The sequence below is a fragment of the Chiloscyllium punctatum genome, chromosome 34 (genome assembly GCF_047496795.1).
Source record: "Chiloscyllium punctatum isolate Juve2018m chromosome 34, sChiPun1.3, whole genome shotgun sequence".
In the NCBI taxonomy this organism is placed as follows: Eukaryota; Metazoa; Chordata; class Chondrichthyes; order Orectolobiformes; family Hemiscylliidae; genus Chiloscyllium; species Chiloscyllium punctatum.
In genome coordinates, this window is record NC_092772.1 from 55,397,526 (window position 1) to 55,417,298 (window position 19,773).

Sequence of the window (19,773 nt, forward strand, 5' to 3'; positions counted from 1 at the left end):
GGGCACTATGGGACAATTTAGCATGGCCAATCCACCCTAACCTACACATCCCTGGGCACTATGGGACAGTTTAGCATGGCCAATCCACCCTAACCTGCACATCTTTGGACTGTGGGAGGAACACAGGAGGAAACCCACGCAGACACGGTGAGAATTGGCAAGCTCCATATAGACAGTCACCAAAGGTTAGAATCAAACCCAGGTCCTTGGTGCCGTGAGGCAGCAGTGCTAACCACTGAGCCACTGTGCCACCCAAAATAAGTACCAGGCAATTATCATCTCCAACTAGAGAGAGTGTAACATCACCCCTTGACATTGAATGGCGTTACCATCACTGAATCCCCTCACTATCGACATCCTTGTGGGGGATTACCATTCACCAGAAACTCAACTGTTGAAGCCAGTATAAATACAATGACGACAAGAGATTGGGAATCCTGCCGAGAGTAACGCACCTCCTGACTCCCCAAAGCCTCTGACACTCCCCCGTGTTAATGTGGTTGGTCCAGTTGAGTTTCTGGTCAATGGTAACCCCCCCCCAGGATGTCAATAGTGGGGGGATTCAGTGATGGTAACTCCATTGAATGTCAAGGGTTGACAGTTAGTCTCTCTCTTGTTGGAGATGGTCACTGCCTGGCATTCGTGTGGCACAGATGTCACTTGGCATTGACCTACCAACCCAATAGTTTGAAAGGGCACACGCACATAAGCATGAGGCCAGAATCGCTTTCATAGAGATGTACAGCAATGAAAAAGACCCTTCGGCCCAATTCCACCATGCTGACCCAGATATCTCAACCCAATCTAGTCCCACCTGCCAGCACCCGGCCCATATCCCTCCAAACCCTTCCTATTCATATACCCTTTTAAATGTTGTCATTGTACCAGCCTCCACCACATCCTCTGGCAGCTCATTCCATACACGTACCACCCTCTGTGTGAAAAAGTTGCCCCTTAGGTCTCTTTTATATCTTTCCCCGCTCACCCTAAACCTATGCCCCTCTAGTTCTGGACTCCCCCACCCCAGGGAAAAGACTGCACGGTGGCACAGTGGTTAGCACTGCTGCCTCACAGCGCCAGAGACCTGGGTTCAATTCCCGCCTCAGGCGACTGACTGTGTGGAGTTTGCACGTTCTCCCCGTGTCTGCGTGGGTTTCCTCCGGGTGCTCCAGTTTCCTCCCACAGTCCAAAGATGTGCAGGTCAGGTGGATTGGCCTTGCTAAATTGCCCGTAGTGTTAGGTAAGGGGTAAATGTAGGGGTATGGGTGGGTTGCGCTTCGGCGGGGCGGTGTGGACTTGTTGGGCCGAAGGGCCTGTTTCCACACTGTAAGTAATCTAATCTAAAAGAGCTTGCCTATTTACCCTATCCATGCCCCTCATGGTTTTATGAACCTCTATAAGGTCACCCTTCAGCCTCTGACGCTCCAGGGAAAACAGCCCCAGTCTGTTCAGCCTCTCCCTGTAGCTCAAACCCTCCAACCCTGGCAACATTCTGGTAAATCTTTTCTGAACCCTTTCAAGTTTCACAACATATAGGAAGGAGACCAGAATTGGACGCAATATTCCAAAAGTGGCCTAACCAATGCCCTGTACAGCCGCAACATGACCTCCCAACTCCTGTACTCAACACTCTGACCAGGACAGGAAAACCAGTGGATGGGAGCCAGTATTTCAACTGATTAAGAAGCAGCAGTCTTGGGGTGGGTGGGGTGAGTGACTAAGTTAAGAGGGGACTCTCATCCAACAAGTCAAGAGTCCAGACAGATTGTATTCTATTTGCAAAGGCACACCCCTCAGTCTGAGAGCAGACAGGCGACTCAAAGAGGATTAAGAAGTAATCCGACTGTGATGTTTAAGATTAGGCTCCGGAAGGTTACAAATGATTTGATGGTTTCTCTCCCTTGACTCTATCACCTCCGGTGGGATAGGAGGGAGATTGCAAAGCCGTGGTGAGCAAGGACACAAACAAGAGGAATAAAATCCCCCTGGAGACAGGGATCCAGGCAGCCCAGAGAGTCACACTGAGCAGAGGGAGGGCTCAGCAGGAACAGATCAGAAGGGCAGAACGGCCAGTTTTTGCAACAGACCGTGAACATACTGAAGAGAGAGAGAGCGACTGACAGTGGGTTAGATGACCCCAAAAACAGGGTGAGGCTGGGTAACAGGGTTTGAGGAGATTAACGAAAGTCTTTACATTTAAGTGGAATTCTGTTAAACACTGACATTTCCCTCTTGTGATCAGTTGATACTGAAGGGAATTATACCACTCACTAATATATTCAAGAGGATTACATCAAGAATATTTTGAGAAGGGAGCACTAATCCTTGGCTTACTGTGAAGTATTCATTCCTCATCAAGGCAGAGAAGGCTGGAAATTTAATCTTGAGAACACCGTTCTTTCTTCTGTAAAGATATAGTTCATCGATCGATTGTGAGCAGTCAGGAACAAAAAAACACCTCAATGTCCAGGAACAGAAATGGCACAAACTTAAAAGGCATCTGGATGGGTAGCTGAATAGGAAGGGTTGAGAGGGATATGGGCCAAGTGCTGGCAAATGGGACTAGATTGGGTTAGGATATCTGGTCAGTATGGACGAGTTGGGCCGAAGGGTCTGTTCTCATTCTGTACATCTCAATATTTAGATCCAGGGTAGAGCTTGCTCTATTCTTCAGACACAAAGTAAACGGAGAGTAAAGCTCCCTCTACACTGTCATCCAACAAACATTCCCGGGGTTAGATACAGAGTAAAGCTCTCTCTACACTATCCCCCATCAAACACTCCCAGGACAGGGACAGCACGGGGTTAGATACAGAGTGAAGCTTCCTCTACACTGTCCCACCATCAAACACTCCCAGGACAGGGACAGCACAGGGTTAGATACAGAGTAAAGCTCCCTCTACACTGTCCCCCATCAAACACTCCCAGGACAGGGACAGCACGGGGTTAGATACAGAGTAAAGCTCCCTCTACACTGTCCCCCATCAAACACTCCCAGGACAGGGACAGCACGGGGTTAGATACAGAGTAAAGCTCCCTCTACACTGTCCCACCATCAAACACTCCCAGGACAGGGACAGCACAGGGTTAGATACAGAGTAAAGCTCCCTCTACACTGTCCCCCATCAAACACTCCCAGGACAGGGACAGCACGGGGTTAGATACAGAGTAAAGCTCCCTCTACACTGTCCCCCATCAAACACTCCCAGGACAGGGACAGCACGGGGTTAGATACAGAGTAAAGCTCCCTCTACACTGTCCCCCATCAAACACTCCAAGGACAGGGACAGCACGGGGTTAGATACAGAGTAAAGCTCCCTCTACATTGTCCTCCATCAAACACTCCCAGGACAGGGACAGCACAGGGTTAGGCAGAGAGTAACTCTCTCTTTGCTACCTTTCCCAATCCTCCTCTCTGACCTATCACCTCTATCCCCACCCCCATTCACCTATTGTACTCTATGCTACTTTCCCCCACCTACACCCCCCTCTCATTTATCTCTCTGTCTCTATTCCTGATGAAGGGCTTTTGCCCGAAACGTCGATTTTCCTGCTCCTTGGATGCTGCCTGACCTGCTGTATTTTTCCAGCAACACTAATTCAGACTCTGGTTTCCAGCATCTGCAGTCATTGTTTTTACCACAGAGTAAAGCTCCCTCAACATTGTCTTTATCAAACACTCCCAGGACAAGAAGAGTCTTGGGTTAGATGCAGTGTAAAGTTCCCCCAACTCTTTTAAACTGAAAGTAAAGCTGCCTCTACACTGTCCCCCATCAAACACTCCCAGGACAGGGACAGCACGGGGTTAGATACAGAGTAAAGCTCACTCTACACTGACCCCCCATCAAACACTCCCAGGACAGGGACAGCACGGGGTTAGATACAGAGTAAAGCTCTCTCTACACTGTCCCCCATCAAACACTCCCAGGACAGTGACAGCACGGGGTTAGCTACAGAGTAAAGCTCACTCTACACTGACCCCCCATCAAACACTCCCAGGACAGGGACAGCACGGGGTTAGATACAGAGTAAAGCTCACTCTACACTGACCCCCCATCAAACACTCCCAGGACAAGGACAGCACGGGGTTAGATACAGAGTAAAGCTCCCTCTACACTGTCCCCCATCAAACACTCCCAGGACAGGGACAGCCCGGGGTTAGATACACTGTTTAAAAGTCATTTGGAAAAGGACATGAACACGAAATCTGTGGAGGGATATTGACCAGGAGCAGTCAGGCGGGACTAGTTTAATTGTGATTATAGTCAGCATGGACTGGTTGGGCTGAAGGGTCTGTTTCCGTACGGTATGATTCTATGACTCTACGACAGGGACAGCACTGGGTAAATGTCAGAGTAAAGGTCTCGCTACACACTTCCTGGTGTGAGTGCTAATGAGACATTCCAATATTACTGGTTTGAGCATTAATGTGATACTCTGGTGTCACTGGGCCCTTCCCATCCCATACAATCCCAATGGACCCATCCCAAACAATCCCAATGGACCCAACCCTTTCCCATTCACTCCTATCCCAAACAATCCCAATGGACCCCAACCTTTCCCATCACTCCTATCCCATACAATCCCAATGGACCCAACCCTTTCCCATTCACTCCCTCCAGCCCTACACCCCCTCCCCATCTCTGTAACCTCCTCCAGTCCCTACACCCCCCTAGATTGCAAGGGGGGGTGGGGGGGGGAGGTCCTGACCTCTGCAATTCCCTCCCTAAACCACTCCCCTGCCCCTCCCTCCCCTCTCTCTCTCTCTGTCTCACCTCCTCAGAACCGGACCTCTCTGACCGAAATAAAGAACTAGAGACGTCAGAATTGTGAAACACAAGCAGACAGCGCTGGAAGTGCTCAACAGGTCTGGCACTGTCTGTGCAGAGAGAGAGAAAAACACAGAGTGAACGTGTCAAGTCCAGTCGGATTCCAGAAAGGTCACTGGAAATGCAGTCTGTGCTTTCTGTCTCCGCAGGTGCTGCCAGACCTGCTGAGTTTCTCCAGCATCTTCTGCATTTGTGTTGGATTGAGCTGTTCCATCTTCGGTCTCTGATTGTTCTGCATATGTTTCACTCTCTGACGCAGAGTCTCCTGCACGATACAAGGGGGGTGTGTCTGTTCAATGAGTGCTGCTGTTTGATGACAATGATGGGTTAAGGCAAAGCCAAATTCTTCAAGAAAGGATGTAAGGTCAGACTTTGCCTTGGGCAAGAATTATTCCCCCTCCTGTGCTGTTTGGTATTTGCAGCTTATGTACGGGTCAGTTGAGCTCAGTCTGAGCATTGTTTGTGGAATATGTGTAACAGCTCCATCACAATCCCAGGAACTAAGCTGCACTGTCTCTGCACATGATTCATCTCCAGCCCATAATAGACATTCGAACCCATCTCCGCACGACATTAAACTGGATTATCACATTCCCTCAGCACTGACCCTCCAACAGTGCCCACTCCCTCAGTACTGATCCTCCGACAGTGCCCACTCCCTCAGCACTGACCCTCCGACAGTGCGGCACTCCCTCAGCACTGACCTTCCAACAGTGCGGCACTCCCTCAGCACTGACCCGCCGACAGTGCGGCACGCCCTCAACACTGACCCTCCGACAGTGCGGCACGCCCTCAGCACTGACCCTCCGACAGTGCGGCAGTCCCTCAGCACTGACTCTCCGACAGTGCCCCCTCCCTCAGCACTGACCCTCCGACAGTGCGGCACGCCCTCAGCACTGACCCTCCGACAGTGCCCACTCCCTCAGCACTGACCCTCCGACAGTGCGGCACACCCTCAGCACTGACCCTCCGACAGTGCGGCACTCCCTCAGCACTGACCCTCCGACAGTGCCCACTCCCTCAGCACTGACCCTCCGACAGTGCCCACTCCCTCAGCACTGACCCTCCGACAGTGCGGCACTCCCTCAGCACTGACCCTCCGACAGTGCCCACTCCCTCAGCACTAACCCTCCGACAGTGCCCACTCCCTCAGCACTGACCCTCCGACAGTGCCCACTCCCTCAGCACTGACCCTCCGACAGTGCGGCACTCCCTCAGCACTGACCCTCCGACAGTGCGGCACTCCCTCAGCACTGACCCTCCGACAGTGCGGCACTCCCTCAGCACTGACCCTCTGACAGTGCGGCACTCCCTCAGCACTGAACCTCCGACAGTGCGGCACTCCCTCAGCACTGACACTCCGACAGTGCGGCACTCCCTCAGCACTGACCCTCCGACAGTGCGGCACTCCCTCAGCACTGACCCTCTGACAGTGCAGCACTCCCTCAGCACTGACCCTCCGACAGTGTGGCACTCCTTCAGTTCAGGATGAACAGTAAAGCAGTATTCCGTGCCTAGTGCTGAACCTAATGCTGAATCTATGGATCACTGGTGATGAGGTGTATGCATTGGCGGTCACCTCTTCAGGCATCTTGAGTGACAGAGGGTATTTTGTGTGTCTCAGTCGGCAGTGAGTTAGTGAGGCCTATGATTGCTCTCCGTGTATCTGTTAAGATGTCAATCTCGGAGCTGAGGCAAAGCGCTTCTGAATGTGGTTATGTCTGAGGCGAGAGAGCAGTTTCTCTCCTCTGTGTTTCCCCGGTCCCAGTCAATAATTCTGCACTTTGTTGCAATGATAAATATGAAGAGATTCTGTCACACTCTAACCTTGATGCATGAACTGAATTGGAAAAGTTGATGGGTACCAGGAGCAGCCCACACTATATTCTGCATGTCTGACATACCTTTGCTGCTGACACAGTATCGTTCTCAAGGGTACGGACCCATCACAGGGACCTGCACAAATGCTGATACGACACCTCAAGGGAGATGTCACCCCAGGATCCACCTTCCTCAACTTGTGCCAACACTGCCCACACTTTGGGGGGTTCTCCCTCACACAGGATTCTAAACCTCCTGCTCATGACTCTCTTCCCGATCTCCGAATGGGCACCATGGGAGTTGTTGAGTGTGGAGACAGGCCCTTCGGCTCAACTTGTCCATGACACCCAGCTTTCCAAAACTGAGCGCGTTCCCCCTGGCCTGATGTTGGCCAAGATAGAGTCACCGCCATGGAGTCCTACAGCACGGAAACAGACCCTTTGGCCCAACCAGTCCACTCCGACGACGCTAATTCCAAACTAAACTAGTCCCACCTGCCCGCTCCTAGCCCATCCCCCTCCAACCCTTTCCTGTTCATGTTCTTACCCAAATGTCTTTTAAACGCTGTAACTGTCCCCACACCCCCCCACTTCCTCAGTAAGGTCATTCCCCACACGAACCACCCTCGGGGTAAAAACTTTTATCTCACATATCTCTTTTACCTCTTTCCCCTCTCACCCTAAACCCATGCCGCTCTAGTTCTGGACTCCCCGACCCCAGGGAAAAGACCTTGTCTATTTACCCTATCCATGCCCCTCATGATTTTGTAAACCTCTATAAGGTCACCCCCTCAGCCTCCGACGCTCCAGGGAAAACAGCCCCAGCCTGTTCAGCCTCTCCCTGTAGCTCAAACCCTCCAACCCTGGCAACATCCTTACAAATCTCTTTTGAACCCTTTCAAGTTCCACAACATCCTTCCTTTCAGAGGGAGACCAGAATTGTACATAGTCGTCGAAATGTGGCCTAACCAATGTCCTGTACAGCCACAACATGACCTCCCAACTCCAGTACTCAGACCAATAAAGCGTGAGAACAGCATCAATGTCTGCAATCTACTTCCTCAGGCAGCACCTTCCAAACCCACGGCCACTTCCATCTAGAAGGACAAGGGGCAGCAGGTACATGGAACACCACCCCCCTGCGAGTTCCCCTCCGAGCCCCTCACCATCCCGACTTGGAAATATATCGGCCGTTCCTTCCTGGGTCCGAATCCTGGGATTCCCTCCCTCAGGGACATTGTGGGTCAGCATGCAGCGTGCGATGGGTTGACCCACAATGCCCTGAGGGAGTTCCATGCCTGTCTCGCACTGTCTGAACACCTGATGATCTGCCCGTTTGCTCTGATCTGCCCGCACTGCTCACAAGTCAAAGCTTTTCACTGTACTCAGGGACATGTGACTACAATAAATCAAATCACATTTTGTCACCAGTGACAGTGAAAGAATAGCGATATATTTCCAAGTCACAATGGTGAGTGGCCTCTAGGTGTCTGTGGGATCTGTGTGTGTATATGATCAGTGTGTGTGTGTGTCTGTGTGTGTGTCTGTGTGTGTGTGTCTGTGTGTGTGTGTCTGTGTGTGTGTGTGTGTATATGATCAGTGTGTGTGTGTGTCTGTGTGTGTGTGTCTGTGTGTGTGTGTGTGTATATGACCAGTGTGTGTGTGTGTCTGTGTGTGTGTGTCTGTGTGTGTGTGTGTGTATATGATCAGTGTGTGTGTGTGTCTGTGTGTGTGTCTGTGTGTGTGTGTCTGTGTGAGTGTGTCTGTGTGAGTGCGTGTGTGTGAGTGCGTGTGTGTGAGTGTGTGTGTGTGTCTGTGTGAGTGTGTGTGTATATGATCAGTGTGTGTGTGTATATGATCAGTGTGTGTGTGTGTCTGTGTGTGTGTCTGTGTGAGTGCGTGTGTGTGAGTGTGTGTCTGTGGGTGTGTGAATGTGTGTCTGTGTGTATCTGTGTGTATGTGTCTATGCGTGAGTGTGTGTCTGTGTGTGTGAGAGAGTGTATGTGAGTGTGTGTGTGTGTGCGAGTGAGTGTGGGTGTACGAATGTGTGTGTCTGTGTGTGTGTGTGTGTCTGTGTGTAGGTGCGTGTGAGTGTGTGTGTGTGAGTGAGTGTGGGTGTGTGAATGTGTGTGTCTGTGTGTGTGTCTGTGTGTAGGTGCGTGTGAGTGTGTGTGAGTGTGTGTATCTGTGGGTGTGAGAGAGAGTGTATGTGAGTGTGTGAGTGTGTGTGTGCGAGTGAGTGTGGGTGTACGAATGTGTGTGTCTGTGTGTGTGAGAGAGAGTGTATGTGAGTGTGTGAGTGTGTGTGTGCGAGTGAGTGTGGGTGTACGAATGTGTGTGTCTGTGTGTGTGTGTGTCTGTGTGTAGGTGTGTGTGAGTGTGTGAATGTGTGTGTGTGTGTGTGTCTGTGTGTAGGTGCGTGTGAGTGTGTGTGAGTGTGTGTATCTGAGGGTGTGTGAATGTGTGTCTGTGTGTATCTGTGTGTGTATGTGTCTATGCGTGAGTGTGTGTCTGTGTGTGTGAGAGAGAGTGTATGTGAGTGTGAGTGTGTGTGTGTGCGAGTGAGTGTGGGTGTGTGAATGTGGGTGTGTCAATGTGTGTCTGTGTGTGTATGTGTCTGTGCGTGAGTGTGTGTCTGTGTGTGTGAGAGAGAGTGTATGTGAGTATGTGTGTGTGTGTCTGTATGAGTGTGTGCGTGTGTCTGTGTGTCTGTGTACGTGAATGTGTGTGTCTCTGTGTCTCTGTGTGTGTGTGTGTGAGTGTGTGAGTGTGTGTGTGTGAGTGTGTGCGTGTGTGTCGGGGGTGGTGTCTGTCTGTCTGTCTGTAACACCCTGACTGTAGAGTTTCTAATTTGCCAGTCATGGTACACCAGAAGGTGCCATGAATTGACAGATATTCACCCGCGCTGAAATTAGCTTCAGCTGTTCAAACAGACTCTGGCCCCTTGACTGAATTTTTAAATAATTAAAAACTATGACAGAAAACAGTTTTCTAATTAAGTTGGGAGAAACGAGCAGACTTCCTTTCAGCTGCCTTGTGGGTTTGAAGATGCCAAGGGCCAAACGCAATGTTGCGATTAGAAACTTGTGGGTGAGATGGGTGTCAAAGTTCGGTGTGAGCCTCTGGCGTTGGAAAGATTGGCGTGTTTGGAGCCATCCCACATCAACATGACCTTTATTAAACATTCGCAGCAGCTCCGTTATTCAGCTTTTAAGAGTCATTCCTTTTAGTGTCTCTGACAAATGTTAAAAAACAGGAGCAGGTGTTGTCCATTCGGCCCTTCTAACCAGCTCTGCCGTCCAACATGATCATGGCTGATCAGCCAACTCAGTCTCCCATTCCTGCTTTCGCTACCCGTACCCTCAGACCCACCAGCTACAACAGCTCCTCCTGCCCGGAAGCTTCTCGCTGTCTCCCTCTCCAATTCATCCCACTCTCCTTCCAAATCGTTCCCCCTTTCCAGCATAAGACAGAGGAGCAGAAACTAGGCCATTCAGCCCATCGCATCTGCCACACCATTCAGTCATGGATAATAGGTTTCTCATCCCCATTCTCCTGCCTTCTCTCAGTAACCCTGGATCCCCTTGATATTCAAGGACCTATCTATCCCAGTCTTAAATATCCTCAATGATCCGGCCTCTACAGCCTTTTGTGGCAGTGAATTCCGTAGATTCCCCACTCTCTGGCTGAAGACGTTTCTCCTTATCTCCCGATCTGAAAGGTCATCCCTTCACCCTAAGGCTGTGCCCTTGGGTCCTCGCCCTTCCTACCAATGGAGACATCTCCCTCATTCCCATCCATTTGGAAGTTCCTGGTGAACCTCTCCCCTTCCAGGCAGCACCGCTGCACGAAATTCCTCCCCGACGCTCCCACCTCGTTCCCCAATCCGTGTCCCTCCGATGGCAGAACCACCTGGGGGAACACAGTCTCCCTCGCCCCAATACAATCTCCCCTGTAACCCTCTCTGCGACACTCCCTCAGCACTGACCCTCCAACAGTGCGGCGCTCCCTCAGCACTGACCCTCCGACAGTGCGGCACTCCCTCAGCACTGACCCTCCGACAGTGCCCACTCCCTCAGCACTGACCCTCCGACAGTGCGGCACTCCCTCAGCACTGACCCTCCGACAGTGCAGCACTCCCTCAGCACTGACCCTCCGACAGTGCGGCCCTCCCTCAGCACTGACCCTCCGACAGTGCGGCACTCCCTCAGCACTGACCCTCCGACAGTGCGGCACTCCCTCAGCACTGACCCTCCAACAGTGTGGCACTCCCTCAGCACTGACCCTCCGACAGTGCGGCACTCCCTCAGCACTGACCCTCCGACAGTGCGGCACTCCCTCAGCACTGACCCTCCAACAGTGTGGCACTCCCTCAGCACTGACCCTCCGACAGTGCGGCACTCCCTCAGCACTGACCCTCCAACAGTGCGGCACTCCCTCAGCACTGACCCTCCGACAGTGCGGCACTCCCTCAGCACTGACCCTCCGACAGTGCGGCACTCCCTCAGCACTGACCCTCCAACAGTGTGGCACTCCCTCAGCACTGACCCTCCGACAGTGCGGCACTCCCTCAGCACTGACCCTCCGACAGTGCGGCACTCCCTCAGTGGTGATAAATAATGACATCACATTGAGTTACGTGCAGATTGGTCACTGTGTTGGGGGACTTCTGTCCTTCCTGGCTGAGTGGGAAAATGTGTGTTGAGAGAGAGAGAAAGAGAGGGAGGCAGAGGGACAAAGAGAGAGAGAGAGAGAGAGAGAGAGACCCACCCTGGGCCTATAACTTGGGAGTTATGCAAAGAATTTCTTTAATTTGTCAGAAGTGGGTGGTTTTAATTACACTCCATTATAATTTGAACTGAAGAGGTTTTGCTTGGTTCGGTTTTTGAACAATAACCGCTAATTGATCTCCACAAGAATAAAAGCTGCTGTCTCCCTCCAGGCAATTCCAGTCATGAATAAACATTCACTGCCTCATGTCAGAACCCCCCCCCTCCGACCAGACCCTCCATCATCACCACACTCGTCCAGCTCCTCACTCCCTCACTCCACCTCCACTCCCTCACTCCCTCACTCCACCTCCAATCCCTCACTCCCTCACTCCACCTCCAATCCCTCACTCCCTCACTCCACCTCCACTCCCTCACTCCACCTCCACTCCCTCACTCCCTCACTCCCTCCCTCACTCCCTCACTCCACCTCCACTCCCTCACTCCCTCACTCCACCTCCACTCCCTCACTCCACCTCCACTCCCTCACTCCCTCACTCCACCTCCAATCCCTCACTCCACCTCCACTCCCTCACTCCACCTCCACTCCCTCACTCCCTCACTCCACCTCCACTCCCTCACTCCCTCACTCCACCTCCACTCCCTCACTCCACCTCCACTCCCTCACTCCACCTCCACTCCCTCACTCCCTCACTCCACCTCCACTCCCTCACTCCACCTCCACTCCCTCACTCCACCTCCAATCCCTCACTCCCTCACTCCCTCACTCCACCTCCAATCCCTCACTCCCTCACTCCACCTCCAATCCCTCACTCCCTCACTCCACCTCCAATCCCTCACTCCACCTCCAATCCCTCACTCCACCTCCACTCCCTCACTCCCTCACTCCCTCACTCCCTCACTCCACCTCCAATCCCTCACTCCACCTCCAATCCCTCACTCCCTCACTCCACCTCCAATCCCTCACTCCACCTCCAATCCCTCACTCCACCTCCAATCCCTCACTCCACCTCTAATCCCTCACTCCACCTCCATCCCTCACTCCCTCACTCCACCTCCAATCCCTCACTCCACCTCCAATCCCTCACTCCACCTCCAATCCCTCACTCCCTCACTCTACCTCCAATCCCTCACTCCACCTCCAATCCCTCACTCCCTCACTCCACCTCCAATCCCTCACTCCACCTCCAATCCCTCACTCCAAACTCCAATCCCTCACTCCACCTCCAATCCCTCACTCCCTCACTCCACCTCCAATCCCTCACTCCACCTCCAATCCCTCACTCCCTCACTCCACCTCCAATCCCTCACTCCACCTCCAATCCCTCACTCCACCTCCAATCCCTCACTCCCTCACTCCACCTCCAATCCCTCACTCCACCTCCAATCCCTCACTCCCTCACTCCACCTCCAATCCCTCACTCCGCCTCCAATCCCTCACTCCCTCACTCCACCTCCAATCCCTCACTCCGTCTCCAATCCCTCAGTCCCTCACTCCACCTCCAATCCCTCACTCCGTCTCCAATCCCTCAGTCCCTCACTCCACCTCCAATCCCTCACTCCACCTCCAATCCCTCAGTCCCTCACTCCACCTCCAATCCCTCACTCCACCTCCAATCCCTCACTCCACCTCCAATCCCTCACTCCCTCATTCCACTTCCAATCCCTCACTCCCTCACACCGCCTCCAATCCCTCACTCCCTCACTCCACCTCCAATCCCTCACTCCCTCACTCTGCCTTCAATCCCTCGTTCCTTCACACCGCCTCCAATCCCTCACACCGTCTCTAATCCCTCACTCCCTCACTCCGCCTCCAATCCCTCACTCCTTCATTCCGCCTCCAATCCCTCACTCCACCTCCAATCCCTCACTCCCTCACTCCACCTCCAATCCCTCATTCCCTCACTCCACCTCCAATCCCTCACTCCCTCACTCCACCTCCAATCCCTCACTCCCTCACACCATCTCCAATCCCTCACTCCCTCACTCCGTCTCCAATCCCTCACTCCCTTACTCCGCCTCCAATCCCTCATACCGCCTCCTACCCTCGTTCCCTCACTCCACCTCCAATCCCTCACTCCACTTCCAATCCCTCACTCTCTCACATCGTCTCCAATCCCTCACTCCCTCAGTCCGCCTCCAATCCCTCACTCAACCTCCAATCCCTCACTCCCTCACACCGCCTCCAATCCCTCACTCCCTCACTCCACCTCCAATCCCTCACTCCATCTTCGATCCCTCACTCCCTCACTCCACCTCCAATCCTTCATTCCCTCACACCATCTCCAATCCCTCACTCCCTCACTCCACCTCCAATCCCTCACTCCACCTCCAATCCCTCACTCCCTCACATCGTCTCCAATCCCTCACTCCCTCAGTCCGCCTCCAATCCCTCACTCAACCTCCAATCCCTCACTCCCTCACACCGCCTCCAATCCCTCGTTCCCTCACTCCACCTTCAATCCCTCACTCCCTCACTCTACCTTCAATCCCTCACTCCACCTCCAATCCCTCACTCCATCTCCAATCCCTCACTCCCTCACTCTGCCTCCAATACCTCACTCCGTCTCCAATCCCTCACTCCCTCACTCCATCTCCAATCCCTCACTCCACCTCCAATCCCTCACTCCCTCACTCCATCTCCAATCCCTCACTCCACCTCCAATCCCTCACTCCCTCACTCCAACTCCAATCCCTCACTCCGCCTCCAATCCCTCACTCCCTCACTCCACCTCCAATCCCTCGTTCCCTCACACTGCCTCCAATCCCTCACTCCCTCACTCCACCTCCAATCCCTCACTCCCTCACTCCACCTCCAATCCCTTGCACCCTCACTCAGCCTCCAATCCCTTGTGCCCTCACTTAGCCTCCAATTCATCACTCAGCCTCCAATCCCTTGTGCCCTCACTTAGCCTCCAATTCCTCACTCCCTCATTCCACTTCTATTTCCAATCCTTTCCTCCCTTTCTCTGTCTCTGCGTCACTCGCCTCAGCACTCTCTCACCCCCTCACTCCCTCTCCAATTCCTCACTCCTGCTCTCTCTCCACTCTCTCTCTCTCCATCTGCACTCACACTCTCTGTGTGTCTCGAAACCTTCTCTCTCTCTCTCTGTCTGTCTCCAGTCGTTCACTCTGTTGCTCCATCACCAATCCCTTGCTCACTCACTCCTTTCCTCCCTTCCTCCACCTCCAATCACTCACTTCCTCTCTCCATCTCCAGCACCTCACTTCCTTCTCAGTCTCCCGTTCCTCATTCCTCTCTCCAACCACAAGACCCACTGCAAAAACTCGCCAAAGACCCTCAGGCCAAACCCACAGCCACTTCCATCTAGAAGGACAAGGGGCAGCAGGTACACGGGAACACCCCCCCCCTGCAGGTTCACCTCCGAGCCCCTCACCATCCCGACTTGGAAATATATCGGCCGTTCCTTCCTGGGTCAGAATCCTGGGACTCCCTCCCTCAGGGACATTGTGGGTCTCCCCACAGCACATGGACTGCAGAGGTTCAAGAAGGCAGCTCACCCCCCCCCACCTTCTCAAGGGGGGGTCAACTAGGGACAGGGGGCAATAAATACTGGGCCCGGCCAGGGATCCCCAAATCCCCTGACTGAAACAAAAACTCAAAAGTGCCTCTCTTTCACAAGAGATGGGTTTGCCACCTGCACTGACCTCCCTTGACGTTACTTCATTCTCAAGTAACTTTTTTTTCCCCCCCTTGAGACTAACTCAGGATCTCAAGATCCAGCACTGGGGATCCAAGGGAAAAGCCAGACATATTGCAGAGTTCCTTCAGGCCGGCTTGGAAGAAGGATAGGACTGGACCGGAAATAAAATCGCAAAACGAGATTGACTCCTGCCTGGTTAATTTGGCATACTTCATACTGGGAACAGGACAACAGGAGGGAGCTCAAAACTGAACATCGCTGCATCTCTGTTTGATTGATTTCACTGAGTAGAGAGACTCCTTCTTTAACCACACATATCTGCTTCGTGGTTTTCCAATGGGGAGCTTCACTCAAGTTGAAGGACTGCTTTATCATCATGTTCTTCGCCACGGTTACAAATACGCACAGCAAGCTCCCACACACATTGATAACGTCAAACTCTAATCATCTTTTGTTGGTCAAAGGTTGAATACTGGCCTCAGGACACTGAGAGAATTCTCCGTGTTCCAGTCCCACTTCCAAATGATGGCAATGGGGTCTTTTCTACAGTCTCCTGACAGGGCAGAATTAACCTCAAATAGCCCGGCGCTCCCTCAGCACCGATCTCCCACTGACAGTGCGGCGCTCCCTCAGCACTGACCCTCCGACAGTGCGGCGCTCCCTCAGCACTGACCCTCCGACAGTGCAGCACTCCCTCAGCACTGACCCTCCGACAGTGCCCACTCCCTCAGCACTGACCCTCCGACAGTGCCCACTCCCTCAGCACTGACCCTCCGACAGTGCGGCACTCCCTCAGCACTGACCCTCCGACAGTGCCCACTCCCTCAGCACTGACCCTCCGACAGTGCGGCGCTCCCTCAGCACTGACCCTCCGACAGTGCAGCACTCCCTCAGCACTGACCCTCCGACAGTGCAGCACTCCCTCAGCACTGACCCTCCGACAGTGCGGCACTCCCTCAGCACTGACCCTCCGACAGTGCGGCGCTCCCTCAGCACTGACCCTCCGACAGTGCGGCACTCCCTCAGCACTGACCCTCCGACAGTGCGGCACTCCCTCAGCACTGACCCTCCGACAGTGCGGCACTCCCTCAGCACTGACCCTCCCACAGTGCCCCACTCCCTCAGCACTGACCCTCCGATAGTCCGGCACTCCCTCAGCACTGACCCTCCGACAATGCGGCACTCCCTCAGCACTGACCCTCCGACAGTGCGGTGCGCCCTCAGCACTGACCCTCCCATAGTGTGACGCTCCCTCAGCACTGACCCTCCGACAGTGCGGCACTCCCTCAGCACTGACCCTCTGACAGTGCGGCACTCCCTCAGCACTGACCCTCCGACAATGCGGCACTCCCTCAGCACTGACCCTCCGACAGTGCGGCGCTCCCTCAGCACTGACCCTCCGACAGTGCGGCGCTCCCTCAGCACTGACCCTCCCGACAGGGTTTTGAACCCTCAATTTCCGCCAATGATTTGTACCTTTGAGTCTGTAAATGATTGCCCTGCTCTGTGTGGGAGCTTGCTGTGCAGTATTGATATTCCAGTAGAAGCGAAGCTGCAGGCAGAGTTCTCTGAAACGGTTTGTTTTGTCTCTGTGGGCGACAGGATTTTGTAAAAACTGAAGACGACCAAAGAGTCGTGAGGAATTGACACTTTGAAATGCTTTCAAGAAGGCCTGAACAGTATGGAAGGATTCCCTCCAGGGGCAGCGGGCTGTGTAAAGGCAGGGTCAATATTTACCCCAGAGAAGTCAGCATTTGACAATTAAAATGTTTCTTGTTAAATTATCCAGTGGCATAACGCTCATTATTTCAGTGATCTGATCAATCACTCTGCCTTCTCATTATCATATTATTTGTCTTGAATGGGTACTTGCTGCCTTTTGTATTTGCATTGGGTCCTGTTTCGTTCAGGCAACATTTTAGATCTCTCTGTGCTCTCAATAAATGCATTTGCTGCTGTTTATCTACATGTACAGGATCTGTACATTGAGGTACACACACACACACGCGCACATACACATATACACACTGATACACATATACACTCACTGATACAGATATACATACACTGACACACATGCACACACACTGACACACACACAGATACATACACACACTGATACACATATACACATACAGATACAGATATACATACACTGATACACATATACACACACAGATACATACACACACACACTGATACACATATACACTCACTGACACGCACACAGATACATACACACACACTGACACACATATACACTCACTGACACACATACGCACACTGACACACATACGCACACTGACACACACACACAGATACATACACACACTAATACAGATATACATAGACTGACACACATACACACACACACTGACACACATATACACTCACTGACACACATACGCACACTGACACACATACGCACACTGACACACACACACAGATACATACACACACTGATACAGATATACATAGACTGACACACATACACACACACACTGACACATCTACACATATGCACTGACACACAGATACACATATACACACACACACACAGATATACACACTGACACACACACATACAGTGATACGCACACAGACACATACACACAGAGATACACATATACACTCACTGATACAGATATACATACACTGGCACACATACACACACACTGATGCACATATACACTCACTGACACTCACTGATACAGATATACATACACTGACACACATACACACACGCTGACACACACACAGATACATACACACACTGATACACATATACATACACTGACACACATACACACACACACTGACACACACAGATAGATACACACACACTGATACAGATATACATATACTGACACACATACACACACTGACACACACAGATACATATACACACACAGATACACATATACACTCACTGACACACACAGAGATACATACACACACTGATACACATATACACTCACTGATACAGATATACATACACTGACACACACATACACTGATACACACACATACACATATACACACAGATACACATATACATACAGATACAGATATACATACACTGACACACATACACACACAGATACATACACACACTGATACACATATGCACAGACACACATGCACTAACACACACCCACACACACATGCACTAACACACACACGGACTGACACATACACCTCTGCAACATGTACTCATCACACTCTCACATGGACACTCCCAATCTCAGATTTGCACACGCACATGCACAGACATGCACACACACACACACATAAACAAAAATAGACTGAGACACAAGTTAACATGCACACACACTCACTGACACACACTCACACGTACACACTCGCTGACACTCACACTTAATCATACCGACACACACTGACATACTGACACAAAGACAGACAGACAGACAGACACAGACACACTCAGGTACAGTCCCAGATGGGATGAATTATTTTCCTTTCACCTGTTGCGTGTACTGTTTGTGTCCCAGAGGTTTACATACACACACCGGCAGAAAGAGAGCAGCATGATGTAGATTTTCCGAAGATTGTGAAAGTTCATTGGGCTGGCCCAGATATCAGGAGTCCCACTCACAAAGTGACTACAAGCCTCCAAACCCCAGGGAGAATTGCTTGCCTTTCCAAAACCACTGACGTGTTTCCATGGAGTCACTGACAGATTAATGCGAATTATGCTACTCAATTAAACGGCTTACTCTTCCGACTCGGAATGAACTGAAAAATGCTGGGTAATAAACACAGAGACCCTGCAGCAAAATTCTACTATTCAAAGTCGACACAATATGTTCCCCACCTCACACACTACAGTTTCCAAAATGTAGACATTATGCAGAGATATAATGCAGAATATGATCACAGTAATGATCGCTAGTCCGTCACTAGTTTTGATTTAAAATTCTGCAATCCTACCTCAAACACAATAACATTTCCAAAATACCAGGTAATGACCACCTCCAACAGGACAGACTCTATTCATTGTCCCTTGACATTCAACAGTATTACCATCTCTGAATTCCCCACGATCAACATCCTGGGGTTTACCACTGACTAGAAACTGAACTAGACATTTATACTAACACAGCAGCTACAGGAGCAGGTCAGAAGCTGGGAATCCTGCAGCGAGTAACTCCCCTCCTGACTCCCCCCCAAAGCCTGTCCCACCATCGACAAGGCCCAAGGCAGGAGGGTGAGGGAATACTCCCCACTTGCCCCTGGATGGGGGCAGATCCAACAACACTCGAGAAGCTCGACACCATCCAGGGACAAAGCCGCCCCCACACCCACAAACATCCCCTCCCTCACCCTCCCGACCCTCAGTAACAGCAGTGTGTACCATCCCCTCCCCACCCCACTGACCCTCAGTGAGTGTAGGGACTGGAGGGAGTTACAGAGATAGGAAGGGGTGAAGGGGCTTGAGGGGGTTACAGAGATGGGGGGGTGTAGGGGCTGGAGGGGATTACAGAGATAGGGAGGGGGTGTAGGGGCTGGTGGGAGTTAAAGATAGGGAGGGGGTGTATGGGCTGGAGGGGGTTACAGAGATAGGGAGGGGGTGTATGGGCTGGAGGGGGTTACAGAGATAGGGAGGGGGTGTAGGGGCTGGTGGGGATTACGGAGATAGGGAGGGGGTGTAGGTGCTGGAGGGGGTTAGTTTTGAGGAATGGCAGTCTGAGGTGAGGAGTAAAAGGAA

General features: G+C 52.0%; 1 protein-coding gene across 2 annotated transcripts in view; it reads right to left on the minus strand.

The window, feature by feature from the left end:
* cadm4 (cell adhesion molecule 4) overlaps nucleotides 1-19,773 on the minus strand; it is a 238,940-nt gene that overhangs the window by 158,566 nt on the left and 60,601 nt on the right. The window lies entirely within an intron of this gene.